The sequence below is a fragment of the Pinus tabuliformis genome, chromosome 8 (assembly GCF_031772625.1).
Source record: "Pinus tabuliformis cultivar Carrire ecotype Pingquan chromosome 8, CPIR1, whole genome shotgun sequence".
NCBI classification, from domain to species: Eukaryota; Viridiplantae; Streptophyta; class Pinopsida; order Pinales; family Pinaceae; genus Pinus; species Pinus tabuliformis.
Window position 1 is genome coordinate 842,089,662 of NC_142294.1, and position 25,170 is coordinate 842,114,831.

At 34.9% G+C, this 25,170-nt stretch overlaps 1 pseudogene; it reads left to right on the forward strand.

Moving 5' to 3' along the window:
* The first annotated feature begins 19,633 nt into the window (after positions 1-19,633).
* Positions 19,634-24,450, forward strand: LOC149238197 (small ribosomal subunit protein eS4x pseudogene; annotated as a pseudogene).
* The last annotated feature ends 720 nt before the right edge of the window (positions 24,451-25,170 follow it).

Genomic DNA, 25,170 nt, shown 5'->3' on the forward strand with positions numbered 1-25,170 from the left:
CAAAAAGTTGGAAGTTAACTAGAACAACCAAGAAAAGGTTGATCCATGAGAACTTTGGTGGGTAATAATGAAATCCAAAATGGCATGCATTCTACTTATCATTTAATTGAAACATACATCACTTGAAAAGATGGTATGGGAAAATTGTAACTATTACAAAGGGTATCAAAAGTTGGGTAGCAACTTAATTTTAAAAGTTAAGTATCAACCCACATTCATAGTAGCCCTTATATACAAGATGATGATATATACATGAATGAAAAATGATCTATAGTCATATGATTGTTTTAGACATCTACAACATTATAAGATTCATTCAAATGAAAAATGTACCATGTTTTGTAATTTGCAATTTTACTATTCATTAAACAACTTGACAAAACAACTTTGAACAAAACCTAAGAATCATCTACTAACATTATAAGAATCATCATGCAAAATGTACCAACTAAATGCAAATTTACTTTCATTGCTTCATATTCATGAACTTAAATGTAAAACCTTTAAGCATCAAACCATGCATCATGCAAAATGTACCATGTTTTATAATGCAATTTTATAGTATGTTTGCCTTGAACAACTTTATATTAAAAGTTAAGTATCAACCCACATCCATAGTAGCTCTTCTATACAAGATGATGATCTATTCATGAATGCAAAATGTATACCATATTTTATAATGCAATTTTAAGTTATGATTACATTTTAGACATCTACACCATGATAAGATTCATGAATGCAAAATGTACCATGTTTTGTAATTTGCAATTTTACTATTCATTAAACAACTTGATAAAACAACTTCACAAAACCATATTATATTCTACTAACATTATAAGAATCACCATTCAAAATGTACATAAACTCCAATATTATCATATTAAAGATCAATTCATAATAAAGAGTTCTATTTAAAATATGTCCAAAATTTATATCATTATAAAAGTAAATATAATAAAAAGTTGTCAAATAAAAATATGCATCAAAGAGATCAATTCATAATAAAGAGTTTTACTTTAAATATGTCCAAAATTTATATCATGATAAAAGTAAATATAATAAAAATATTGTTAAATAAAAATTTGCATCAAAGAGAATCTCGCTGAAATATACAATCTATCAACATCCTCGTGCTCTCATTAGAATCATGGGTTCCCTGCACAACATGTGTAATATGCATATATACATAAGATTGTGTACTTTAAAATTAAATTTTAATGTTTTAAAATTAAATGAGAATTTAATCATCAAAACAAAATTATAAAAGGTTTCAAATTCCATGCAATACCCCATGGTGTTCCCCCTCCATTGCACCCTCGTGGAAGCCATGTACAACACATGTACATGTATATATTAAAAATTTAAAATTGCACATGAAAATGCATGAATTCATAATATTAAAAAAATTGTAACAACTTTTTAAAATTGTGTAGACGATCCAATCCTCGTAGCTGACTCAAGTTTCAAATTCCATGCAATACCTCATGGTGTTCGCTCTGCATTGCGCCCTTGTGGATACCCTATACAATACATGTACATGCATATATTAAAAATTTAAAGTTTCACATGAAATGTATAAACTCACAATATCAAAAAAATCAAGTAACAACTTTTTCAAATTGTCTAGACGATCCAATCCTCGTAACCGACTCAAGTTTCAAATTCCATGCAATACCTCGTGGTGTTCCCCCTGCATTTTGCCCTCATGGATGCCATGTACAATACATGTACATGTATATATTAAAAATTTAAAATTGCACATGAAAATGCATAAACTCGCAATATTAAAAAAATTGTTACAAATTTTTCAAATTGTCTAGATGATCCTATCCCCATAGCTGACTCCATCGCTAATGTCCCTGGAGAAGGGAAACTGTCTCCACAAACCTAAAATTCAAAAATTTTAAAACTGTAAGATAGAGATCTCATTTTTTAATGAAACTTGCTTCAATTTATAACAAAGCAAAAGTGAAATATTCAATGCTTGTGACAAGCAAATATTTGACACATCTCCTAATAGAGAGGAAGAGAGTGGTGTTGTGTTGAGAATGCTATATGGAATCATAATTTGTTAACATTTAATTATATATGTGATTATTTCTTTTACAAATATGTCTTCACAATACCGATATAATAAAAGTAAATTAATAGGATCGTTGACATGAACTCTTCCAAAAAAACTAACATCTATCAACATATCTTGATTTGAACCTGAAACTGGGACCGCGATATTATCTAAATTTTCGTTCAACAAATGACTAACTACAAATGGCGAACATATGATACATTTGTGTTAGATTGTATTTGAAAATGTTTACAAGATGTATGTGAATAAACATTAACACATACATTACATTCCATTAAAATATCCACCCTCAACATTAACACACACCGATCCCATGCCATCTTCCTCATGACCAATTAGGTCTTGCCAACCATAATGACAAGCCTTTTCACATTATTTAACCTCTTCAATATTCATAGTATATATCTCCTCAACTGATTTATATACAAAGTTAGCACATGCATCAAATCATGCTCTTGGTTGATTTAGACTGAAATCAATTCCAGTAAATGCAGTCTGTATGTTGTCTATAATGGCACCCCTTACTTCTCAACCAATTTGAGAAGTGGCATCGATCTCCGATTGCAAAGTTACCAGACGTGGAGGTTGAGGTACCAAAGGTGGCAGAGGAAGAGGCAATTCAGTATCCCTTAATGCACCCTTACGTTCATATGTCTGACCTCTCCTGATACCATAAAATTCAGATGGAAGTTTAGTATAATCAGGTTTCACACCCAAAAATAATTATGCATAAAATAATTTTGTAAAATAATGTGGAACCTTGTCATTCCATGGCAGCTTGCCATACGTTGCAAGGAACCTATCATACAAATGGTGGGATATTTTAGGGTGCTTGAAATATTGCACCTTGATCATATTTTTTTTACGACCTTCTTTGAAATTAAACATATATCTGGCATGTGTTTTTGTAACCCTTCTACTTACCTTGTCCCATTTATCGGGACCCATCAATGTTTCCTTTCTACACCTCATCATATCTATAAAGAAATCAGTTGTTGGCCCAAGGTTCTTGTAAATATCAAGAAATGAACTTAGAGAGTGCACAACTATTTCTAAGCTTTGTCGACTCTTTGTAGGGAGCTCCAAACTCACAAGATATTTCTTCAGTTTTGAATAATGAGATATGCACCTCTATAATGTACATTTTTGGATGTTTGTTTCCCAAGGAAGCTCATCAAGAATATCATATGGATAGGTGGTAGTTGGTGTGTGGTATTCTTCTTAAATTTCTTTGCTTCACATAAGTTTGCTACACATGCAAGATAGACATGTACACATATATGTACATACAATTTATTTACATTTATAAATTTGTTTTAACATAAAAAAATTAAATTATATAATTTACCAAAATGATGAGGATAATGATGATGAGATTGAGATTCATGACCACCTAGAGATGGTTGAGCACCATCACGCCCAAGTACATGAGTTGATTGATCTTTTTGACCACCCTCATGCGACGACCTAGTGAGATATGCTTCTAAAAAATAGAAATTATAATAATTTGATTAAGTTACATTGAAAAAAATCTATTCAATATATGTATGTACATATGATTCTACCTAAAAAATTAATGTGATTTTCAACCCAAGATAGGGCCTCTAATCCTCTGATAGTTATTCCCATGACTATCCGTACTCTTAAGACCAAAATAATTATTAGTAATTCCATGCCTAATGAGATTCATTCACTATAATTAGTACTTCCATGCCTAATGAGCTTCCTTCGCTATTCAATGAAGCTTATACTTATCATGAGAATACCAATCCTTGAAATAGGTATATATTATGATGTTTATCAAGTTTGGACTATAATGAAGGTTAACCTATCAATGGATATTTTCCATCATGTTATGTATTATTTTGTTGAAAAAATTGCAACATTTAAAAAGTTTATACCCACATTCAAATCAATAAACAACTAATTTGTAAGGGCTTTCATCTTCTATATAAGTCATTCAATACTTTTCTATTAGGCAATAAGGGTTGATTTTTGATCATGCCACATCATCTATCTACCTTGGACACCTTAGTTCAATTCAACAAATATTGAGAGAAATTGTTGAAGGCATTTTCCTTAATTCTAGTTGCATATATGGATATTGAATTTGTGATTTGAGGAAGAATATGCTCCTAATGCACCCATGATTTGAATGTAAACCCTTTTAAGGGAACTTTTATTATTATATTGTAAAAAAATCCCTTTCATGGGCATTTTGAAGGAGATATTGTCATTATTGTAATATTCTTCATAGTTTGTGTAAGTGGTTTTAAGTACTCATGGTTTTGAGCCCACTTATTGTAACTCATTATAAGAAATGAGGACTCCATTTTATATAATATGGGATTCTCCTCATTTGCAATGATCAAATAATAATAAATATCTTGTTTGAGTTATTTTGAGTGAAATCTTTGCTTCTTTGTAGTTACTAATATTATGTAAGGGATTTATGATTACTAGTATTATCCAAGGGATAGAATAGGTTCTTTTTAATAGGATTCTTGAGCACTACGTAAAATAACAAAACCGAATAAAAAATATGAAACAAAAAGAAAGAAAGAAAAAATGCTCTCTTCACTACAAGGCTATCTCTTTTGCTTTGATTCATTGTGATTTAGGTATGAATAATTTTTCATCATGAATATTTTTATGGTCACGCTACCTTTCGTATCTACAATATTAATGTTTAGTGCTTTCATTTTCATTATATATTTGCTATGTGTCTTCCCACCATAGGTCCATGAAATCTTAAACTAAGAAGATGATAGTGGGTGGCTTGTCTAGTAGTTGTCCCTTGGCTCTCTCCTATAGGACCAACTTTCCCTTCACAAGAGTTTGAGAAACAACAAGATATATAAGTATTAAATATGAGAGAGATCGGGCCTAGAATTTGATATTCTACAAAACATTTTTCAATTTACGATTTATCAAATATATTGCACACCAATATTAGATTTATTAAAACCATCAATTGAACATTAAGATTTCCAACAAACCTATTGTAACTTTTAATTTATGTCATCATTAATAAGTCATATTGTTTGACTAATACTTTTACAGTTCCTTCCCCTATGGTTCCTATCATATTAGGGAATGTGGTTTGAGCCAACTAGGATAAGAAAACATAATGATACTCTTCGATAAGATGACATAAATTAATTAGAAATGAGTGAAACTTCATGAACTTTTTCTTCTAGATTAAAGGTACCTCATCCTACATGTATATATTAATTGTTATAGAGTTGAAATTAGTAAGAAATTACTTATAATTTATAATAATTTAGGCTAACATAATGTTGCAAGGGACATATAACAGGTATGATAAAATAGATATAATGATATCATAAAGAGTCAAAATTAGATTGATGATAGAGTTGAAATCAGTAAAAAACAAATCTTATGATTTATAATAATTTGGAGTAGCATGATGCAACCTACATATAGTAGGTATGATAAAATAAATATAATAAAATGCTAAAAAGTAAAAAACATATTGATTATAGATGTTGGAGAAATAAAATCCAATTTTAATTAATACCCAAGACTATGAAACAAGAAATTCTACCTACTCACATTGGGATCTTGATGATGGAAATTGTTGATATGTGAGAAGTAGAAGTGGTGTTAGAGGATGGAAGTCCTTGTAGTTAAAAGAGTTTTCTCCTCTGGAATCCTTCAGTATGTATGGATCATAAAAAACTAGCAATGCGGAATCCAAAGACACGAAAATATTTCCAAAGTGTAGGGTTCACAAAGTTCTTATCTTTATGCAAATGACTGTTCCTGAACACTGAAGAAATAACATGTGTTGAGTTGCAATTTAAACTTTGCTCTCTTAAAAAAGTCAAATGCGCCAACAAAAGCTTGGTCACAGGTCACGATTGTAATCTCCAACCAAATACACGCTCTTCACTGGAAGTGTAAATCACGACCTTCCCTGAGCGCCATGCACATTCCATCGCAAGTCACATATTAAAAATCATAGTGGGCTCCTCACTATGTTGTGAAATCACGACCAACGAACTCCCTTACCTCCATCACACGTGATAAAATCACTTCGCAATTCCTCATTGCGACCCCCCTTCACTCTTATTTTCTGGGCATATAATCATTCCATCTACCCTCTCCTCAATTATTACAAATACCACATTAGCTTGATAACACATTTACTAATTTGAGTTGATTACTAGGTGTTGCGTTGAATTGATAACACAATTGCAGAGAAATTCAACCAGCACTATGTTGGATATGATGCAAAGCATGGGATAAAATATAGAAAAATCTTCGAGCAAATGGGTTGCAAAGGATATTGTATTGCATCACATGGCAAGAGGCACAATGACACTAAAAAGAGGAAACTTGAGGAATTCTAAATTAATGAAATTAACATCTAATCGCTGCAAACTCTTATTGATCTCACATCATTTATTGATTATTTTATTTAATGATAGTTTTTTCATATTTTGTTATAGTAAAGAGTTTTTATGTTGTATCCTACGTATCGGTTGTGTGTTTGCAGAATTAGAATTGAGAAGCAGGTGCTGGTTATTCACATATAAACACTTCATGAACACTCAATCTAAATCAGTGGCAACAATTAGATAATAAAATCAACACTTGGGCCACCTAGAGTTTAATCAAGGCATCAAAGAATCTCTCGAGAAGTGAAACATCATGCACTATTTGCTTGTCATAATAGGTCAAATGTCAAGATCATGCAAAAATTCATATGATAGTAAAACATTAGACATTCAAGAATCATAAGGAAGGTCAAAAGTCATGAGATTAATTCAAATGAAAAATTTACCATGTCTTGTAATTTGCAAATTTACTATTCATTAAACAACTTGACAAAACAACTTTGAACAAAACCTAAGAATCATCTACTAACATTATAAGAATCATCACGCAAAATGTACCAACGAAATGTAAATTTACTTTCATTGCTTCATATTCATGAACTTAAAAGTAAAACCTTTAAGCATCAAACCATGTATCATGCAAAATGTACCATGTTTTATAATGCAATTTTATAGTATGTTTGCCTTGAACAACTTTATATTAAAAGTTAAGTGTCAACCCACATCCACAGTAGCTCTTCTATGCAAGATGATGATCTATTCATGAATGCAAAATGTATACCATATTTTATAATGCAATTTTGAGTTATGATTACATTTTAGACATCCACACCATGATAAGATTCATGAATGCACAATGTACCATGTTTTGTAATTTGCAATTTTTCTATTCATTAAACAACTTGATAAAACAACTTCACAAAACCATAGTATATTCTACTAACATTATAAGAATCACCATTCAAAATGTACATAAACTCCAAAATTATCGTATTAAAGATCAATTCATAATAAAGAGTTCTATTCAAAATTTGTCCAAAATTTACATCATTATAAAAGTAAATATAATAAAAAGTTGTCAAATAAAAATATGCATCAAAGAGATCAATTGATAATAAAGAGTTTTACTTTAAATATGTCCAAAAATTATATCATGATAAAAGTAAATATAATAAAAATATTGTTAAATAAAATTTTGCATACAAGAGAATCTCGCTGAAATATACAATTTATCAACATCCTCGTGCTCTCATTAGAATCATGGGTTCCCTGCGCAACATGTGTATTATGCATATATACATAAGATGGTGTACTTTAAAATTAAATTTTAATGTTTTAAAATTAAATGAGAATTTAATCTTCAAAACAAAATTATAAAAGGTTTCAAAGTCCATGCAATACCCCGTGATGTTCCCCCTCCATTGCTTCCTCGTGGAAGCCATGTACAACACATGTACATGTATATATTAAAATTTAAAAGTGCACATGAACATGCATGAATTCGTAATATTAAAAAAATTGTAACAACTTTTTAAATTTGTGTAGACGATCCAATCCTCGTAGCTAACTCAAGTTTCAAATTCCATGCAATACCTCATGGTGTTCGCTTTGCATTGCGCCCTTGTGGATACCCTATACAATACATGTACATGCATATATTAAAAATTTAAAGTTTCACATGAAAATGTATAAACTCACAATATTAAAAAAATCAAGTAACAACTTTTTCAAATTGTCTAGACGATCCAATCCTCGTAACCGACTCAAGTTTAAAATTCTATGCAATACCTCGTGGTGTTCCCCCTGCATTTTGCCCTCGTCGATGCCATGTACAATACATGTACATGTATATATTAAAAATTTAAAATTGCACATGAAAATGCATAAAATCGCAATATTAAAAAAATTGTTACAAATTTTTCAAATTGTCTAGACGATCCTATCCCCATAGCTGACTCCATCGCTAATGTCCCTGGAGAAGGGAAACTGTCTCCACAAACCTAAAATTCAAAATTTTTAAAACTGTAAGATAGAGATATCATTTTTTATTGAAACTTGATTCAATGTATAACAAAGCAAAAGTGAAATATTCATTGCTTGTGACAAGCAAATATTTGACACATCTCCTAATAGAGAGGAAGAGAGTGGTGTTGTGTTGAGAATGCTATATGGAATCATAATTTGTTAACATTTAATTATATATGTAATTATTTCTTTTACAAATATGTCTTCACAATACCGATATAATAAAAGTAAATTAATAGGATCGTTGACATGAACTCTTCCAAAAAAACTAACATCTATCAACATATCTTGATTTGAACCTGAAACTGGGACCGCGATATTATCTAAATTTTCGTTCAACAAATGACTAACTACAAATGGCGAACATATGATACATTTGTGTTAGATTGTATTTGAAAATGTTTACAAGATGTATGTGAATAAACATTAACACATACATTACATTCCATTAAAATATCCACCCTCAACATTAACACACACCGATCCCATGCCATCTTCCTCATGACCAATTAGGTCTTGCCAACCATAATGACAAGCCTTTTCACATTATTTAACCTCTTCAATATTCATAGTATATATCTCCTCAACTGATTTATATACAAAGTTAGTACATGCATCAAATCATGCTCTTGGTTGATTTAGACTGAAATCAATTCCAGTAAATGCAGTCTGTATATTGTCTATAATGGCACCCCTTACTTCTCAACCAATTTGAGAAGTGGCATCGATCTCTGATTGCAAAGTTACCAGACGTGGAGTTTGACGTACCAAAGGTGACAGAGGAAGAGGCAATTCAGTATCCCTTAATGCACCCTTACGTTCATATGTCTGACCTCTCCTAATACCATAAAATTCAGATGGAAGGTTAGTATAATTAGGTTTCATACCCAAAAATAATTATGCATAAAATAATTTTGTAAAATAATGTGGAACCTTGTCATTCCATGGCAGCTTGCCATACACTGCAAGGAACCTATCATACAAATGGTGGGATATTTTAGGGTGCTTGAAATATTGCACCTTGATCATATTTTTTTTACGACCTTCTTTGAAATTAAACATATATTTGGCATGTGCTTTTGTAACCCTTCTACTTACCTTGGCCCATTTATCGGGACCCATCACTGTTTCCTTTCTACACCTCATCATATCTATAAAGAAATCAGTTGTTGGCCCAAGGTTCTTGTAAATATCAAGAAATGAACTTAGAGAGTGCACAACTATTTCTAAGCTTTGTCGACTCTTTGTAGGGAGCTCCAAACTCACAAGATATTTCTTCAATTTTGAATAATGAGCTATGCACCTCTATAATGTACATTTTTGGATGTTTGTTTCCCAAGGAAGCTCATCAAGAATATCATATGGATAGGTGGTAGTTGGTGTATGGTATTCTTCTTAAATTTCTTTGCTTCACATAAGTTTGCTACACATGCAAGATAAACATGTACACATATATGTACATACAATTTATTTACATTTATAAATTTGTTTTAACATAAAAAAAATTAAATTATATAATTTACCAAAATGATGAGGATCATGATGATGCGATTGAGATTCATGACCACCTAGAGATGGTTGAGCACCATCACGCCCAAGTACATGAGTTGATTGATCTTTTTGACCACCCTCATGCGACGACCTAATGAGAGATGCTTCTAAAAAATAGAAATTATAATAATTTGATTAAGTTACATTGAAAAAAATCTATTCAATATATGTATGTACATATGATTCTACCTATTTACCATTTAAGTAAATGCACACACACACACACACACACACACACACACACACACACACACACACACACACACACACACACATATACACCATACCACAATGATGTGAACGATGACCCTCTATTTATTATCTGATACTCTCTTTGACCCAGTGAGAGATGCTCCTAAAATAGATGGAATTTATTATAAATTAATAAAGCTAAATTGAAAAAAAATCATTTCAATATGTTTGTACATATGATTCTATGAATATACATTTAAGAAATTGCACATAAACATATTTATACCACGATCATGATGTAACGAATGATGGCCCTCCCTTGATTCATATGAGACTCTCCTCAATCCATGACCAATATCGTCTATACAAATAGAAAGTCACCCTCTAGTCGATGCATGAGACTTAGTTGATGATCTATCTCATTTACGCCTCGAAGAATCAGGTGGTAACTACTCATGTGATGATCTAGGCCCTTGATCCATATTCATGGATGGATCTCTCTCTCTCTCTCTCTCGCTATATATATATATATATATATATTAAAAAACCCAAGTTACCTCATGCATTTAAAAATCTTTAAAATTATTATTTAAAAAGATCAAGAATTCAGAAAATTAATAAGACAAATAAATGTAACTATCCAAGGGTTTCTTCAAAATTATTTGGTGTAAATTCTTCATTTCAAATATACTCAAGACTAAAAACACAAATGTTGAAGTGCACATTTTGAGAATTAAATACAATTTTTTCTAAAACATGTCAGGTTCACCAAGTTGTGCTTACATAGTGGGGGCACACTTAGTATAGTATTGAAAGAAACACATGGTCATTAAAAACACCACATTTATAACTAAAAAACACACATATCAAAGATATCTTACATTTTCCATCAATAAATTTTGATGGAGAACTTCTTGACACCAATTCATATTTCACACACAAATTTTGAATTGACATTTCCCCATACAATAAATCACTAGACATCTTATTAACATTTGCAAAATGATATGTTAAATTATAGAAATTGACTAACAATAGTTTTTGCTTCTCGATGCAGTTGTTTTAACTTCTCCTTTTTGACTTGGTACATGCCTTTCATCTGGTTGCACACAAGTTTAGAATTGGTGAAGACCTACAATTCCATTGGATCTGTTAGCTCTGCTACATTTTGTGACTTTTGATGGATTGAAAACAGGTGTGGCAGCATTGTTCCGTGCTTTGAGAAAGCTCGCAGCACTCGGTTTCCTTTCCTCCTTCATTCTCCTTATAACTCCATAGCCCCTGCTTTCCCTGTTCTCCTTTGAAACTATGCGTAATCCCGTGTTCCTCTGAGCCCGAGCGCTAAGCATTACCCACCATATGACCCAACCATGTGACTTGGCGCTTTCATAACCCTCCGCCTTAATCCCCACCATCGATCATCCTGATCCAACGGTCCCCGCCACCACAGTCCTGTCTTCCTGCGCGCTAAACCCTGTTTTAATCCCCACCGTCGATCACATTCACTGTAAGATCTGACGGTGATCGCGCCTCCCGCTCCTGTAACTTGCACACTCGATAACCCGCGGGGAAAGCAGTTTCCCCGCCGTCACATCTGCCACGCGTTGCTGTTTTATTACGTCGTGCCCTCGCATACAGATACCGCCTATCTCCCATGAGCGGTGCGGGGAAACCGCTTACCGCCCTCTCGTACGTCCTCCCGCTCACTAACCATCATGCAACTTCATCGCCCGATGACCGTTGGATCTCCCTGCCCGAGATCCAACGGCCTACAATCTCCCCGCGCATATACCTTCCGATAGCCCACGTAATCCGATCTCCATTGTCCATCTGTTAGATCCGACGGCTTACAATCAATTGCGCCTCTGTTTCTTCCCATCGCCTCTTGCCGTGAGATCTCAGCCATCCGTCAATTCCATCCAACGGCTAGCATTCATTCTCAGCCCTTTGTTCTTTTTCCATGCAATTTTCGTGTTTTTGGCCTGTCCCGTGCTTCCAAGGGATGAAGGCGATCGTCTACCAGCTCTGTGCAGTTAAGCTTCAACTACTGCATTCAACGCATTGTACATCCGAAGGACGAGAAGGATGGCCTCGAGCAGATCAAAGCATTTATCAGTCATGGAACTCCTTCAATGTAGCACTCCACCGATTCGTGAAGTACAACAAAGTACCAGAAAGGGTCATTTTGTTCATTAAAACAATCAGATTGTATCAGAGACCCATATCAAACAGTTAATGTGGTTGGTGGTCCATTATGACCCCTCCACGCATAGGATAGCAAATATTTTTGTAATCAACCTCCATATATACCCAGAAACAAGATGTAATGAGAGTTGATGAATGTTATTTTTGATGTAAGGTTCAACTCCTGGAGACTGTAACTACTGTGATACCTGCAGCGTCTGGTCTTCATTTTCAGCTAATGCAAGCTTCTTTTGCTGTTAATTTCTCACTTTCCACTTCTTCTTTGTTCCAGGTTGTGCCTGTGATGCATTTTTCATGTGCTCTTGATGTTTAACGTTAGAGGGGCTGTCATCCCACCTCTGTGTTAGGATCCAGTAAGTATTATTGAATGTGTATGTAGGTTTCTGTTGTTTTAATGCCAGAGAGCTGTCATCCTATCTTTGCATTAGGAAATATATTTATAGAACTTCAAACTGGTTGTAACTGGCCATCATAGGGTCCTGTGCATCTGTTGGTGTGGTCAGTATTCTCCATGTTCACCTATTCCTTAAACTGTGAGTAGTTGGTGGTCTAAAGCCTTGTAGTTTGGGGGTGTTCACCCATGTCTGGGGTTAAACATAGTAGAAGTGGTTGTCTGGCTTGAATATGCATCATTCCTTCCATTCATCCACCATTTTCCAACATTTTTGTTGAGTTTGTAATGTTCCCGAGCATCTCTGATATACAACCTAGGAGAGTTTCTTTGGGTGATAACATTAATTGGCACCATTGCTGGGGAGAGGAGATTGAAGCTCAGCTTCCCTGGGGGAATGACACAGCTCCAAGCTTTGATGATAGACAAGGTTTGGACACATATTCTGGTTGTAATAATCTATCTGGCGACTCCACTGGAGGAAGACCAATATTTGGCGACTCCACATTGAAGTTCTGGCTCAGTTTGTGACACATACTCGAAGACATCCCTAGGAATCACCAGCTGAACCAGTGCCTGACCTTAAGAGGACTGTCAAATCAAAGAAAGCTTCACAAAAAGGGGCATCAGGATCAGGTAAGCCTAAGAAATCTCATGCATCTCTGAAAGATAAAGTTATAGCTGAAGATATACAGTTTGAAGATTTAGAGCCCAGCACTGTTAATAAGGAAATTCCTTCAGATATTAATACAACCCCTTGTTCAGTTAATTCTCCTTTGAATCTCAATCCAAAGAAAGTTTCCCATACGGTTCAAAACAACCCTTTGTCTCTGCCATCCATCACATTGCTTCCTACCATTCAATCTACCAGTATCCTTCCACATATCTCAATCATGGCAGGCCAACAAGCACCCACGAAGATAGAAAGAATTGTTGCTGCTAGATATGGACCATTGGTCTTTCCTGTTCCTTTAAATCCCATGCCTGTGGGAGAATATCAGAAATATATGCCTAAGTTCACTGGCACAGAAGGAGTAACAGCTGAAGAACACCTTGAGGCCTTTTACAGTTATGCTGATAACTTAGATATAAGTGAAAATGATGTGTGGATGAGAGTTTTTGTCCAGAGCCTTGATGGAGAGGCCAGGAAATGGTTCAGAGAATTAGCTCCTAGATCTATTGCTGATATTGAAGCCTTAGATGAAGTATTTTTGAAGCACTGGGGAGATAAAAAGGATTTGCTGTATTACCATACTGAGTTTGGTAACCTGAAGAGGGAAAATGGGGAATCATTGCCTGATTCTAATAAAATATTCAATCGTATGTATAGTAAGATACCAGCTGAAGTAAAGCCTACCCCACCTCTGCCAAACTCACTTATGCCAATGCTTTTGACTCTGATTTCTGCCTGTTGTTGAGAGAAAGGAGATGTGCTACTCTGGCAGACATGCAGGATGCAGCCCTAGAGGTGGAATCTAATATTATGGCTGCAGAGAAGCTAAAAGGTCAAGCTGACAGAAGGAGGCAGAGAGGTCAGGCTTCTACTTCTTCTGCATCATCTTCAGAGCCTAAATTAGATAAAATGATTGAGATGATAGAGTCATTGGCTATTGAAATTTCTAAGCTAAAGGTTGAGCAGAATTCAAGAAAAACAAGGCAGCAGAACACATTTTCTCCAAAAATCCCAATCCATTTAGAAGAGCAAATGAACAGTTACAAATTATTCAGAGGGGTAAAGAAACAAATGAAGATCAGAAGGTTAAAGCTCCTTTTCAAAATGTAGTCATGGAGGAGGAACAATTTGAAGAAGATGAGGATGAAATTCACTGCATGGAAGATAAAGGCAGCGCTGCATTTTTGACATTGGCTGCTTATGAAGAATCTTTGCTGCAGGAACAAGACAGTTAGGAGTGGGACAGAGAGGCTGTTCTACAAACTAAGGAGTAGCGAAGATATAATCTGAGTTTAAATGCAAGGAATGTCAAAAAGAATACAGCCCAAAGAGCTGCTGTCCAAACAGAGTCATAGAATATCAGACAGAGAAGGCTAGTAGCTGACCCAGTCATCCTCAAAGCTCCAGTTCAAGAGGTAAGAGGTTCTGATAAGTTGCCTTCCTTTTTCAGCTTTGAGTCAGAAGTTTAGAAATTGAAAATATCTGTGCCTCTGGTAGAGTTGGTGAAGAGTGAAGTATTTAGAAAGCCTATCCTTGAAGCCCTTGAAGAAGAGCAAGGAACGCAGGTTTGGTAGATGTTATTTGATGGAGCATGTTCCAGGGAGACTGCAGGAGCAGGGGTGGTGCTAATATCTCTAGAGCAAGAAAGTATCCAGTTGTATTTCAATCTGGCTTTCCAAGTCACCAACAATATAGCAGAGTATGAGGCTCTGCTGTTGGGCCTTAATGCAGCAAAAGACAGAGGAATCAAGAATCTGAAGGTGTTTGGAGATGCTGATTTGATCATTCAACAAGTTAATAAAACATTTCAGGCAAAGCACCCAAGGCTGAAAGCATACAGAGATGAGGTATGGAGAATCAGAGATTCTTTTGATTATTTCTATATTTCATATATCCCTAGAGCCAAAAATCAGCTTGCTGATTCCCTTGCTATTTCTGCTAGTCTATTTATCCCTCCAATGCCTCCCAGACTAGTGTATGAAGTCCAAATGAAATATAGACCATCCTTGCCTGATAATGTCCAGCATTGGAAAGTTTTTGATGATGATGATGAGATAAATAGGTTTCTACAAGTCATTGATGAGTTTTCTGAAATGAAAATTGACCAAGATAATGAAGCCTTGTTAGAAAGCCCCAAATCCCAGCTTAGAAATAAAATTGGCAAAGATAGCATTGTCCAGCTTCCCAACAATCATATTCCTAAGGGTTTAATTCCTCTAGAAAGACTGTTTGACCAGAATGATGTGCCTTATAAGGCTGCCCAAAAAGAAGACCAATCTGCAGTCTGTAAGCATGATATAGGGAATCCAGGTCAGCCTAGATACATAAATTTGTCCACTCATCTGTCTGCTGACCAGAGTGCTGAATATTGCAATTTAATGAAGCAATTTGCTGATGTGTTTGCCTGGGAGTATAGTGACCTGAAAACTTATGATAAAAAGATTATTCAGCATAAAATCCCTTTAGAGAAAGACACCATTCCTTTCAAACAGAAGCTGAGACCAATAAATCCTATGCTTCTTCCTCTAATTGAAAAAGAAATTAAAAAATTGTTGGCTGCCAAGATTATAGTTCCTCTTAGATATTCCAAATGGGTAGCCAATCTAGTAGTGGTGAGGAAGAAAAGTGGAGAAATCAGACTGTGTGTTGATTTCAGAAACTTGAACAAGTGCTCAAAGAAAGACAATTATCCCCTACCGAAAATGGAGCATTTGCTACAGAAGGTCTTAGGAGCCAAAGTAATGTCTTTTCTGGATGGATTTTCAGGTTTTAATCAGATTGCTGTACACCCAGATGACCAAGAGAAGACTGCATTCACTACTCCTTGGGGGACTTTTATGTATGCCAAGATGCCTTTTGGGTTGATGAATGCTGGAGCCACCTTTCAGAGAGCTATGGATATAGCATTTGTAGGAGAGAAGGATAAGTTTGTCCTCATCTACCTTGATGACATAACAGTATACTCTAGCAGCCATCAAAATCATTTGCAACATTTGAAAAAAGCGTTTCTGAAGTGCAGAAGGTTTGGGATTTCAGTTAATCCTAAAAAGTCACAATTTGCTTTAGAAGAAGGAAAGCTGTTAGGACATGTTTTTTCTGCTGCAGGTGTTCAAATTGACCCAGAAAGAGTAAAAGCAATACAGAATTTGTCTGTCCCTAGATCGAAGAAAGATATCCAATCCTTTTTGGGAAAAATTAATTTTGTAAGGAGGTTTATACCAAATTTTGCAGAACTGGTCAAGCATGTTACCTCCATGTTGAAGAAAGGGTTAGAGGTCAGATGGACTGATGTAGCAAGAGGATCTTTTGAGTCCATTAAAAAATCTATTATCGAGGCTCCCACTTTAATAAGTCCAGATTACAACAAGGAGTTCCATATATTTTCATTTGCCTCTAAAGACACCATTGCAGCAGTTCTATTGCAGGCAAATGAAGAAGGTTCAGAACATCCAGTAGCATTTTTCAGCAAGAACTTGAGGGATGCTGAACTGAGGTATGATATTATTGAAAAACAAGCATATGCTCTTATCAAATCCTTGAAAGCTTTCAGAGTTTATATCTTGCATTCCAAGATAATTGCATATGTACCCTCTGCTGCAATAAAATATGTCTTAACACAACCTGATGCTGATGGAAGAAGGGCTAAATGGATTGCAAAGCTAATTGAATTTAATATAGAACTGAAGCCCACCAAACTTGTCAGAGGTCAGGGTCTTGCCAAATTGTTAGCTGAAGAAAATTGCAGATCATTGGATATTGATTTCCTGTGCACAATTGCAGAAATTGGTCAGACAGATGAAGAAGAGGAAGCAACTGAACTAAAGAGAAAGCAGTCAGTGGCCGAAAATCTAGCTTCTTGTGATTAGTATTCTGCAATAGTTAAATTCTTGTTGAAGCTAGAAATCCCTTCAAGCTTTACTCAAAGTCAAGCCAGAACTATAAAGCTTAGGGTAGCAAAATATTGTATCTATGAAAATCTTCTCTATTGGAGGGATCCATCTGGAATGCTGTTGAGGTGTCTGGACAAAGAATAGTCAATAGAAGTCATGCAGTAGTTTCATTCCAGCATGTGTGGAGGGCATCATTATTGGAAAACCACTGCCCATAAGATTCTCAGAGCTGGGTACTATTGGCCCACTTTATTTTCTGATGTATTTTCATTTGTTAAATCTTGTGACAGGTGCCAAAGATTTGAAGGAAAGCAGCAGTTGAAGTCCCTGCCCCTAAAACCAATACTGGAAAAAGGACCTTTTCAGCAGTGGGGCTTGGATTTCATTGGAGAAATCAATCCACATTCCAGTGGCCAGCACAGATGGATATTAGTAGCCACTAATTATTTTACCAAGTGGATTGAAGCAATCCCTACCAGAAAGGCTGATCATAAGGTGGTCATGAAGTTTTTAATTCAAAATATCTTTACCAGATTTGGTTGTCCATATAAATTAGTCACAGATATTGCAACAACCTTCAGGGAAAAAAGAATTGGTGGAAATGTGCGATTCAATAGGTATTAAACTGGTTCATTCCACCTCATACTACCCTCAAGGCAATGGTCTAGCATAATCTTCAAATAAAAGCCTGATAAGGATTTTTAAGAAGCTGCTGGAGGACAATAAAAATAATTGGGACTCTAAGCTTAAGTATGCACTGTGGGCTGATAGAGTGACCATTAAAAGATCCACAGGGAATTCTCCTTTCAAGCTGGTATATGGTACTGAAGCTGTATTCCCAATTCAGCTAACTCTCCCGGTGGCAAAATACCTTCAAGAAGTGCAGAACGAGGAAGAAGACATGGCAAAGAGGATCACTGATCTAGCAGAAGTACATCAAATCAGAGAATAACTGGTTGAAAGGGTTGCAGCACATTAGAAGAAGATCAAGCAAGCCTTTGACAAAGGGACAAAAACAGATAATTTTCAGGTTGGAGACTTGGTCCTGAAATAGGATGCATTGAAGGAAAAGAAAGGCAATCATGGGAAGTTTGATGCTTTCTGGACAGGCCCTTTTATTATTTCTCAGATTCAAGGGAATAACACCTTCATACTGAAAAGTATGGGAGGAGATGTAGTTATTGATGGCCTAGTTAATGGGCGTTTTCTGAAAATTTATGTGATTTAAGGTCTTTTGGCCTTAAAATTGCAAATATTTTGTTTTATCAGTTTTAGTATAGGTTCAGTCAGACTCCATGCCCAATGGAACACTAGGAATTTTTCTAATTTGTTTTCATCAGGAAGGCATTGATTTGCAGGTTCTTGAGACCTCGCAGGGAGGATCTCATCCCCAGAAGGAGCCAGTGTTAGCTCTGCTACATTTTGTGACTTTTGATGGATTGAAAACAAGTGTGGCAGCATTGTTCCGTGCTTTGAGAAAGCTCGCAGCACTCGGTTTCCTTTCCTCCTTCATTCTCCTTATAACTCCATAGCCCTTGCTTTCCTTGTGCTCCTTTGAAACTATGCGTAATCTTGTGTTCCTCTGAGTCCGAGCGCTAAGCATTACCCACCATATGACCCAACCATGTGACTTGGCGCTTTCATAACCCTCCGTCTTAATCCCCACCGTCGATCGTCCTGATCCAACGGTCCCCGCCACCACAGTCCTGTCTTCCTGCGCGCTAAACCCTGTTTTAATCCCCACCGTCGATCTCATTCACTGTAAGATCTGATGGTGATCGCGCCTCCCGCTCCCGTAACTTGCACACGCGATAACCTGCAGGGAAAGCGGTTTCCCTGTCGTCACATCTGCCACGTGTCACTATTCTATTGCGTCGCACCCCCGCATACGGATACCGCCTACCTCCCATGAGCGGTGCGGGGAATCCGCTTACCGCCCTCTCGTATGTCCTCCCGCTCGCTAACCATCACGCAACTTCATCGCTCGATGACCGTTGGATATCCCCGCCCGAGGTCCAACGGCCTACAATCTCCTCGCGCATATACCTTCCGATAGCCCACGTAATCCGATCTCCACCGTCCATCTGTCAGATCCGACGGCTTACAATCAATCGCACCTCCGTTTCTTCCCATCGCCTCCCGCCGTGAGATCTCAGCCATCCGTCAATTCCATCCAACGACTAGCATTCATTCTCAGCACTTCGTTCTTTTTCCATGCAATTTTCGTGTTTTTGGCCTATCCCGTGCTTCCAAGGGATGAAGGCGATCGTCTACCAGCTTTGTGCAGTTAAGATTCAACTACTGCATTCAACGCATTGTACATCTGAAGGACGAGAAGGACGGCCTCGAGCAGATCAAAGCGTTTATCAGTCATGGAACTCCTTCAATGTAGCACTCCACCGGTTTGTGAAGTATAACAGAGTACCAGAAAGGGTCATTTTGTTCATTAAAACAGTCATATTGTATCAGAGACCCATATCAAATATTTAATGTGGTTGGTGGTCCATTATGACCCCTCCACGCATAGGATATCAGATATTTTTGTAATCAACCTACATATATACCTAGAAACAAGATGTAATGAGGGTTGATGAATGTTATTTTTGATGTAAGGTTCAACTCCTGGAGACTGTAACTACTGTGATACCTGCAGTGTCTAGTCTTCATTTTCAGCTAATGCAAGCTTCTTTTGCTGTTAATTGCTCACTTTCCACTTCTTCTTTGTTCCAGGCTATGCCTGTTATGCATTTTTCATGTGCTCTTGATGTTTAGCATTAGAGGGGCTGTCATCCCACCTCTGTGTTAGGATCCAATAAGTATTATTGAATGTGTATGCAGGTTTCTGTTGTTTTAATTCCAGAGAGCTGTCATCCTATCTGTGCATTAGGAAATAGATTTACAGACCTTCAAACTGGTTGCAACCGGCCATCACAGGGTCCTGTGCATCTGCTAGTGTGATCAATATTCTCCATGTTCACCTATTCCTTAAACTATGAGTAATTGGTGGTCTAAAGCCTTGTAGTTTGGGGGTGTTCACCCATGTCTGGGGTTAAACACAGTAGAAGTGGTTGTCTGGGTTCAATATGCATCATTCCTTCCATTCATCCACCATTTTCAAACATTTTTGTTGAGTTTGTAATGTTCCCGAGCATCTCTGATATACAACCTAAGAGAGTTTCTTGGGGTGATAACAAGATCCATACTCCCTAGCTATTCCTAAGCCTTCTATCAGTGCAATATAATATGCTTCATTGTTTGTTGTCCTTCCAGGTACATTCCTTTTCCTTTGGAGGAATTTGTTTGTCACAATATTGTATAGCACATAAGTAATCACAACTTGTCCTAGATTGGGATAACAAGAAACTTCTATGCATAATGTCCATTTTTCAACCATGTTTAATGGGTTTTCTGATCCTTGTAAAAAAAAAATTCAATAAAATGAATAATATATTTCTTTTTTGAAAATGCCTTAGATTATGGGAGAATGATGAAAAATAAATATATATTGTGATGGAATGATGGAATATTACACGATCTATTGTGATGAACTACCCCAGTGGAATAATAATGGTAGTTTACAAATCAATGCAATTGGGAAAACATCTTAACAAATGTTCTCATGTTGGAATGCACAAGAATAACATTCAAACACATGCTACACTACATTGATTTTCGATGATGAGAAAAATATTTTTCATTATAAAAAATTAATGTGATTTTCAACCCAAGCTAGGGCCTCTAATCCTCTAATAGTTACTCCCATGACTCTCCATACCCCTAAGACTAAAATAATTATTAGTAATTCCATGCCTAATGAGATTCATTCACTATTATTAGTACTTCCATGCCTAATGAGATTCCTTCACTATTCAATGAAGCTTATACTTATCATGAAAATACCAATCCTTGAAATTAGATATATATTGTGATGTTTATCAAGTTTGGACTATACTGAAGGTTAACCTATCAATGGATATTTTCCATCATGTTATGTATGATTTTGTTGCAAAAATTGCCACATTTAAAAAGTTTATACCCACATTCAAATCAATAAACAACTAATTTGTAAGGGCTTTCATCTTCTATATAAGTCATTCAATACTTTTCTATGAGGCAATAAGGGTTGATTGTTGATCATGCCACATCACCTATCTACCTTGGACACCTTAGTTCAATTCAACAAATATTGAGAGAAATTGTTGAAGGCATTTTCCTTAATTCTAGTTGCATATATGGATATTGAATTTGTGATTTGAGGAAGAATATGCTCCTAATGCACCCAGGATTTCAATGTAAACCCTTTTAAGGGAAATTTTATTATTATATTGTAAAAAAATCCCTTTCATGAGCATTTTGAGGGAGATATTGTCATTATTGTAATATTCTTCATAGTTTGTGTAAGTGGTTTTAGTACTCATGGTTTTGAGACCACTTATTGTAACTCATTATAAGAAATGAGGACTCCATTTTATATAACATGGGATTCTCCACATTTGCAATGATCAAATAATAATAAATATATTGTTTGAGTTATTTTGAGTGCAATCTTTGCTTCTTTGTAGTTACTAATATTATGTAAGGGATTTATGATTACTAGTATTATCCAAGGGATAGAATAGGTTCTTTTTAATAGGATTCTTGAGCACTACATAAAATAACAAAACCGAATAAAAATATGAAACAAAAAGAAAGAAAGAAAAAATGCTCTCTTCACTACAAGGCTATCTCTTTTGCTTTGATTCATTGTGATTTAGGTTTGAATAATTTTTCATCATGAATATTTTTATGGTCACGCTACCTTTCGTATCTACAATATTAATGTTTAGTGCTTTCATTTTCATTATACATTTGCTATGTGTCTTCCCACCTTAGGTCCATGAAATCTTAAACTAAGAAGATGATAGTGGGTGGCTTGTCTAGTAGTTGTCCCTTGGCTCTCTCCTATAGGACTAACTTTACCTTCACAAGAGTTTGAGAAACAAGAAGATATACAAGTATTAAATATGAGAGAGGTCGGGCCCAGAATTTGATATTCTACAAAACATTTTTCAATTTACGATTTATCAAATATCTTGCACACCAATATTAGATTTATTAAAACCATCATTTGAACATTAAGATTTCTAACAAACCTATTGTAACTTTTAATTTATGTCATAATTAATAAGTCATATTGTTTGACTAATACTTTTACAGTTACTTCCCCTATGGTTCCTATCATATTACCGAATGTGGTTTGAGCCAACTAGGATAAGAAAACAAAATGATACTCTTTGATAGGATGACATAATTAATTAGAAATGAGTGAAACTTCATGAACTTTTTCTTCTAGTTTAAAGGTACCTCATCCTACATGTATATATTAATTGTTATAGAGTTGAAATTAGTAAGAAATTATTTATAATTTATAATAATTTAGGCTAACATAATGTTGCAAGGGACATATAACAAGAATGATAAAATATATATAATGATATCATAAAGAGTCAAAATTAGATTGATGATAGAGTTGAAATCAATAAAAAACAAATCTTATGATTTATAATAATTTGGAGTAGCATGATGCAACCTAAATATAGTAGGTATGATAAAATAAATATAATAAAATGATAAAGAGTCAAAAACATATTGATTATAGATGGTGGAGAAATAAAATCCAATTTTAATTAATACCCAAGACTATGCAACAAGAAATTCTGCCTACTCACATTGGGATCTTGATGATTGGGAGCTAGGTTAAATTAAAATTATTTATATTTTTAGGCCTTTTTTGTAACTAATTATTAATTAACTTATAGTTTTTAATCATTAGGTCTCGTACCATTTACCTTAATTTATTTATTTTTTACGAATTAAAATATTATAATAATTTTGACCCTTGTCCTTAAGTCAAACTAGCCGTTAGATATGCTAGCTGTTGGAGGCTCTGCTCAGACTATTTAACATGATGAGCTAGATCTGTTTCTTCAACTTGTCCTGACGATGAACCACACTAGTTGGTTCGAAATGCGTCGACAAATGAGATTCCATGTGATTTTCGCCGAAATCTTTCTCTAACTAATATGAATTTTCCTTGCATACAAACAATGAGATAGCAAGTGAATATTGCAGCCTTAAGACAACCACCTATATCATCACAACCTCAATAAACTATGAATATACTTTGTTTTTACATAGGACTCAATGCGTATTAGTCATCTACTACTATGAAAGTGGCTAGTGGACAAATGTTTCTCTTAAATTATGCCTAGATATGCCAATAAGGGCCGTGTCAATTTCTGTAGCAGTTGCTCAACAATCACCATAGTTGGTTGTGTGTTTTCCTAAATTTTCCTTGCATAAAGACAAAGTTTGAGAGAACATTGTTAGCACTGGTCTCTAGTATCACCTTGGAGATGAAATTTGAAATGTGTAATTTCAATTGCTGTGAGAGATCATAGTCATTGGTAATTTCAATTGTTGTGAGAGATCATAGTCATTGGTTGCAAAGCTAAATGTTTAAATATTAATTCCAGATCAGAAGTCCTTACGAGGAATGATACAAGGGCAGGGAATGCCTTCCTCTTGTGGTTCTTCTTAGGAATAGGCTGAAGTATTCCCTCACATACCATGAAGTCATAAAAGTGAGGATAGACAAATGTTATCCTGCAAGGTTTATGGATGTCTTGTCGATTGCAAAAACAAATGAAAATTTTAGGCTTATTTATGATACAAAGGTTCGTTTCTGCTTGCATTCAATCAAAGATGAAGAAGCATAGTATAAACTTGCAAGGTTCGTTCTGTACAATTTGGAGATAAGGGTATTCCTTACCTCAACACTTATGATGGATGCACAATTAGGTACCCGGATCCATTGGTCAAGGCCAATGATATAATCAAGATTGACCTAGAGACAAACAAGATCAAGGAGTTCATCAAATTTGATGTTGGTAATGGTTACCAGAGGTCGTAACAAAGGTCATGTTAGAATCATTAAGCATACATAAAAGCATAAGCGTAGCTTTGACATTATTCATGTGCAAGATGTTGTCGGGCAGCAATTTTTTATTATATTTTATTTTGTTCAAAAATAATAAATATTATAAATTAATTTTATCTTAGAATCTTATAATTATTTTCCGAAATTTTTCTATTTGGTTTTATATTTAATTATATTATATAATTCTAACTCCTATTAATACACGTCTTATTCTCCACATTTATTTATTCTTATATTAAAATTTATAAATTAAAATTATTTAAATTTTAAATAATTACAAAAATTAATGGTAAACGAAACTCAAGAAACTTCAATGAAACCTCATTACAACTTTCAAAATTTTTGTTCAACAAAATACAGTAATATAATCACACTAAAAAAATAAATTTCCCTCTCACGATAATAGAATGAGATTATCTATGCTATATAGTTGTTAGGAAGAATCTATATGAGATTTAGTATAATATAAATATTTTGTTGTGGTAACTTCCATTGCTAGTGGAAAATCACTTTGCTACAATATCCCAGTTCTGGAAAAGCTATCTATAAACCGACTTTCTTGTGCCCTATATTTGTTTCCAGCAAAGGCTCTGGCTCAAGATTAGCTGCAGGATTTACTGGAAATAACTGGAGGGTTGGATTTCACCTTAAATATGGGTGTTTATGATGGAGATACTTCTGAAAGTGATCGAATTTGGCTCCGTCAAAATGTTAAATTGCTAATTACAATTCCAAATATGTTGCATATGTCAATATTGTCATCTCACAAACAATTTGAGCATATTTTTTTTTTTCTAATCTCAGGTTTGTAATA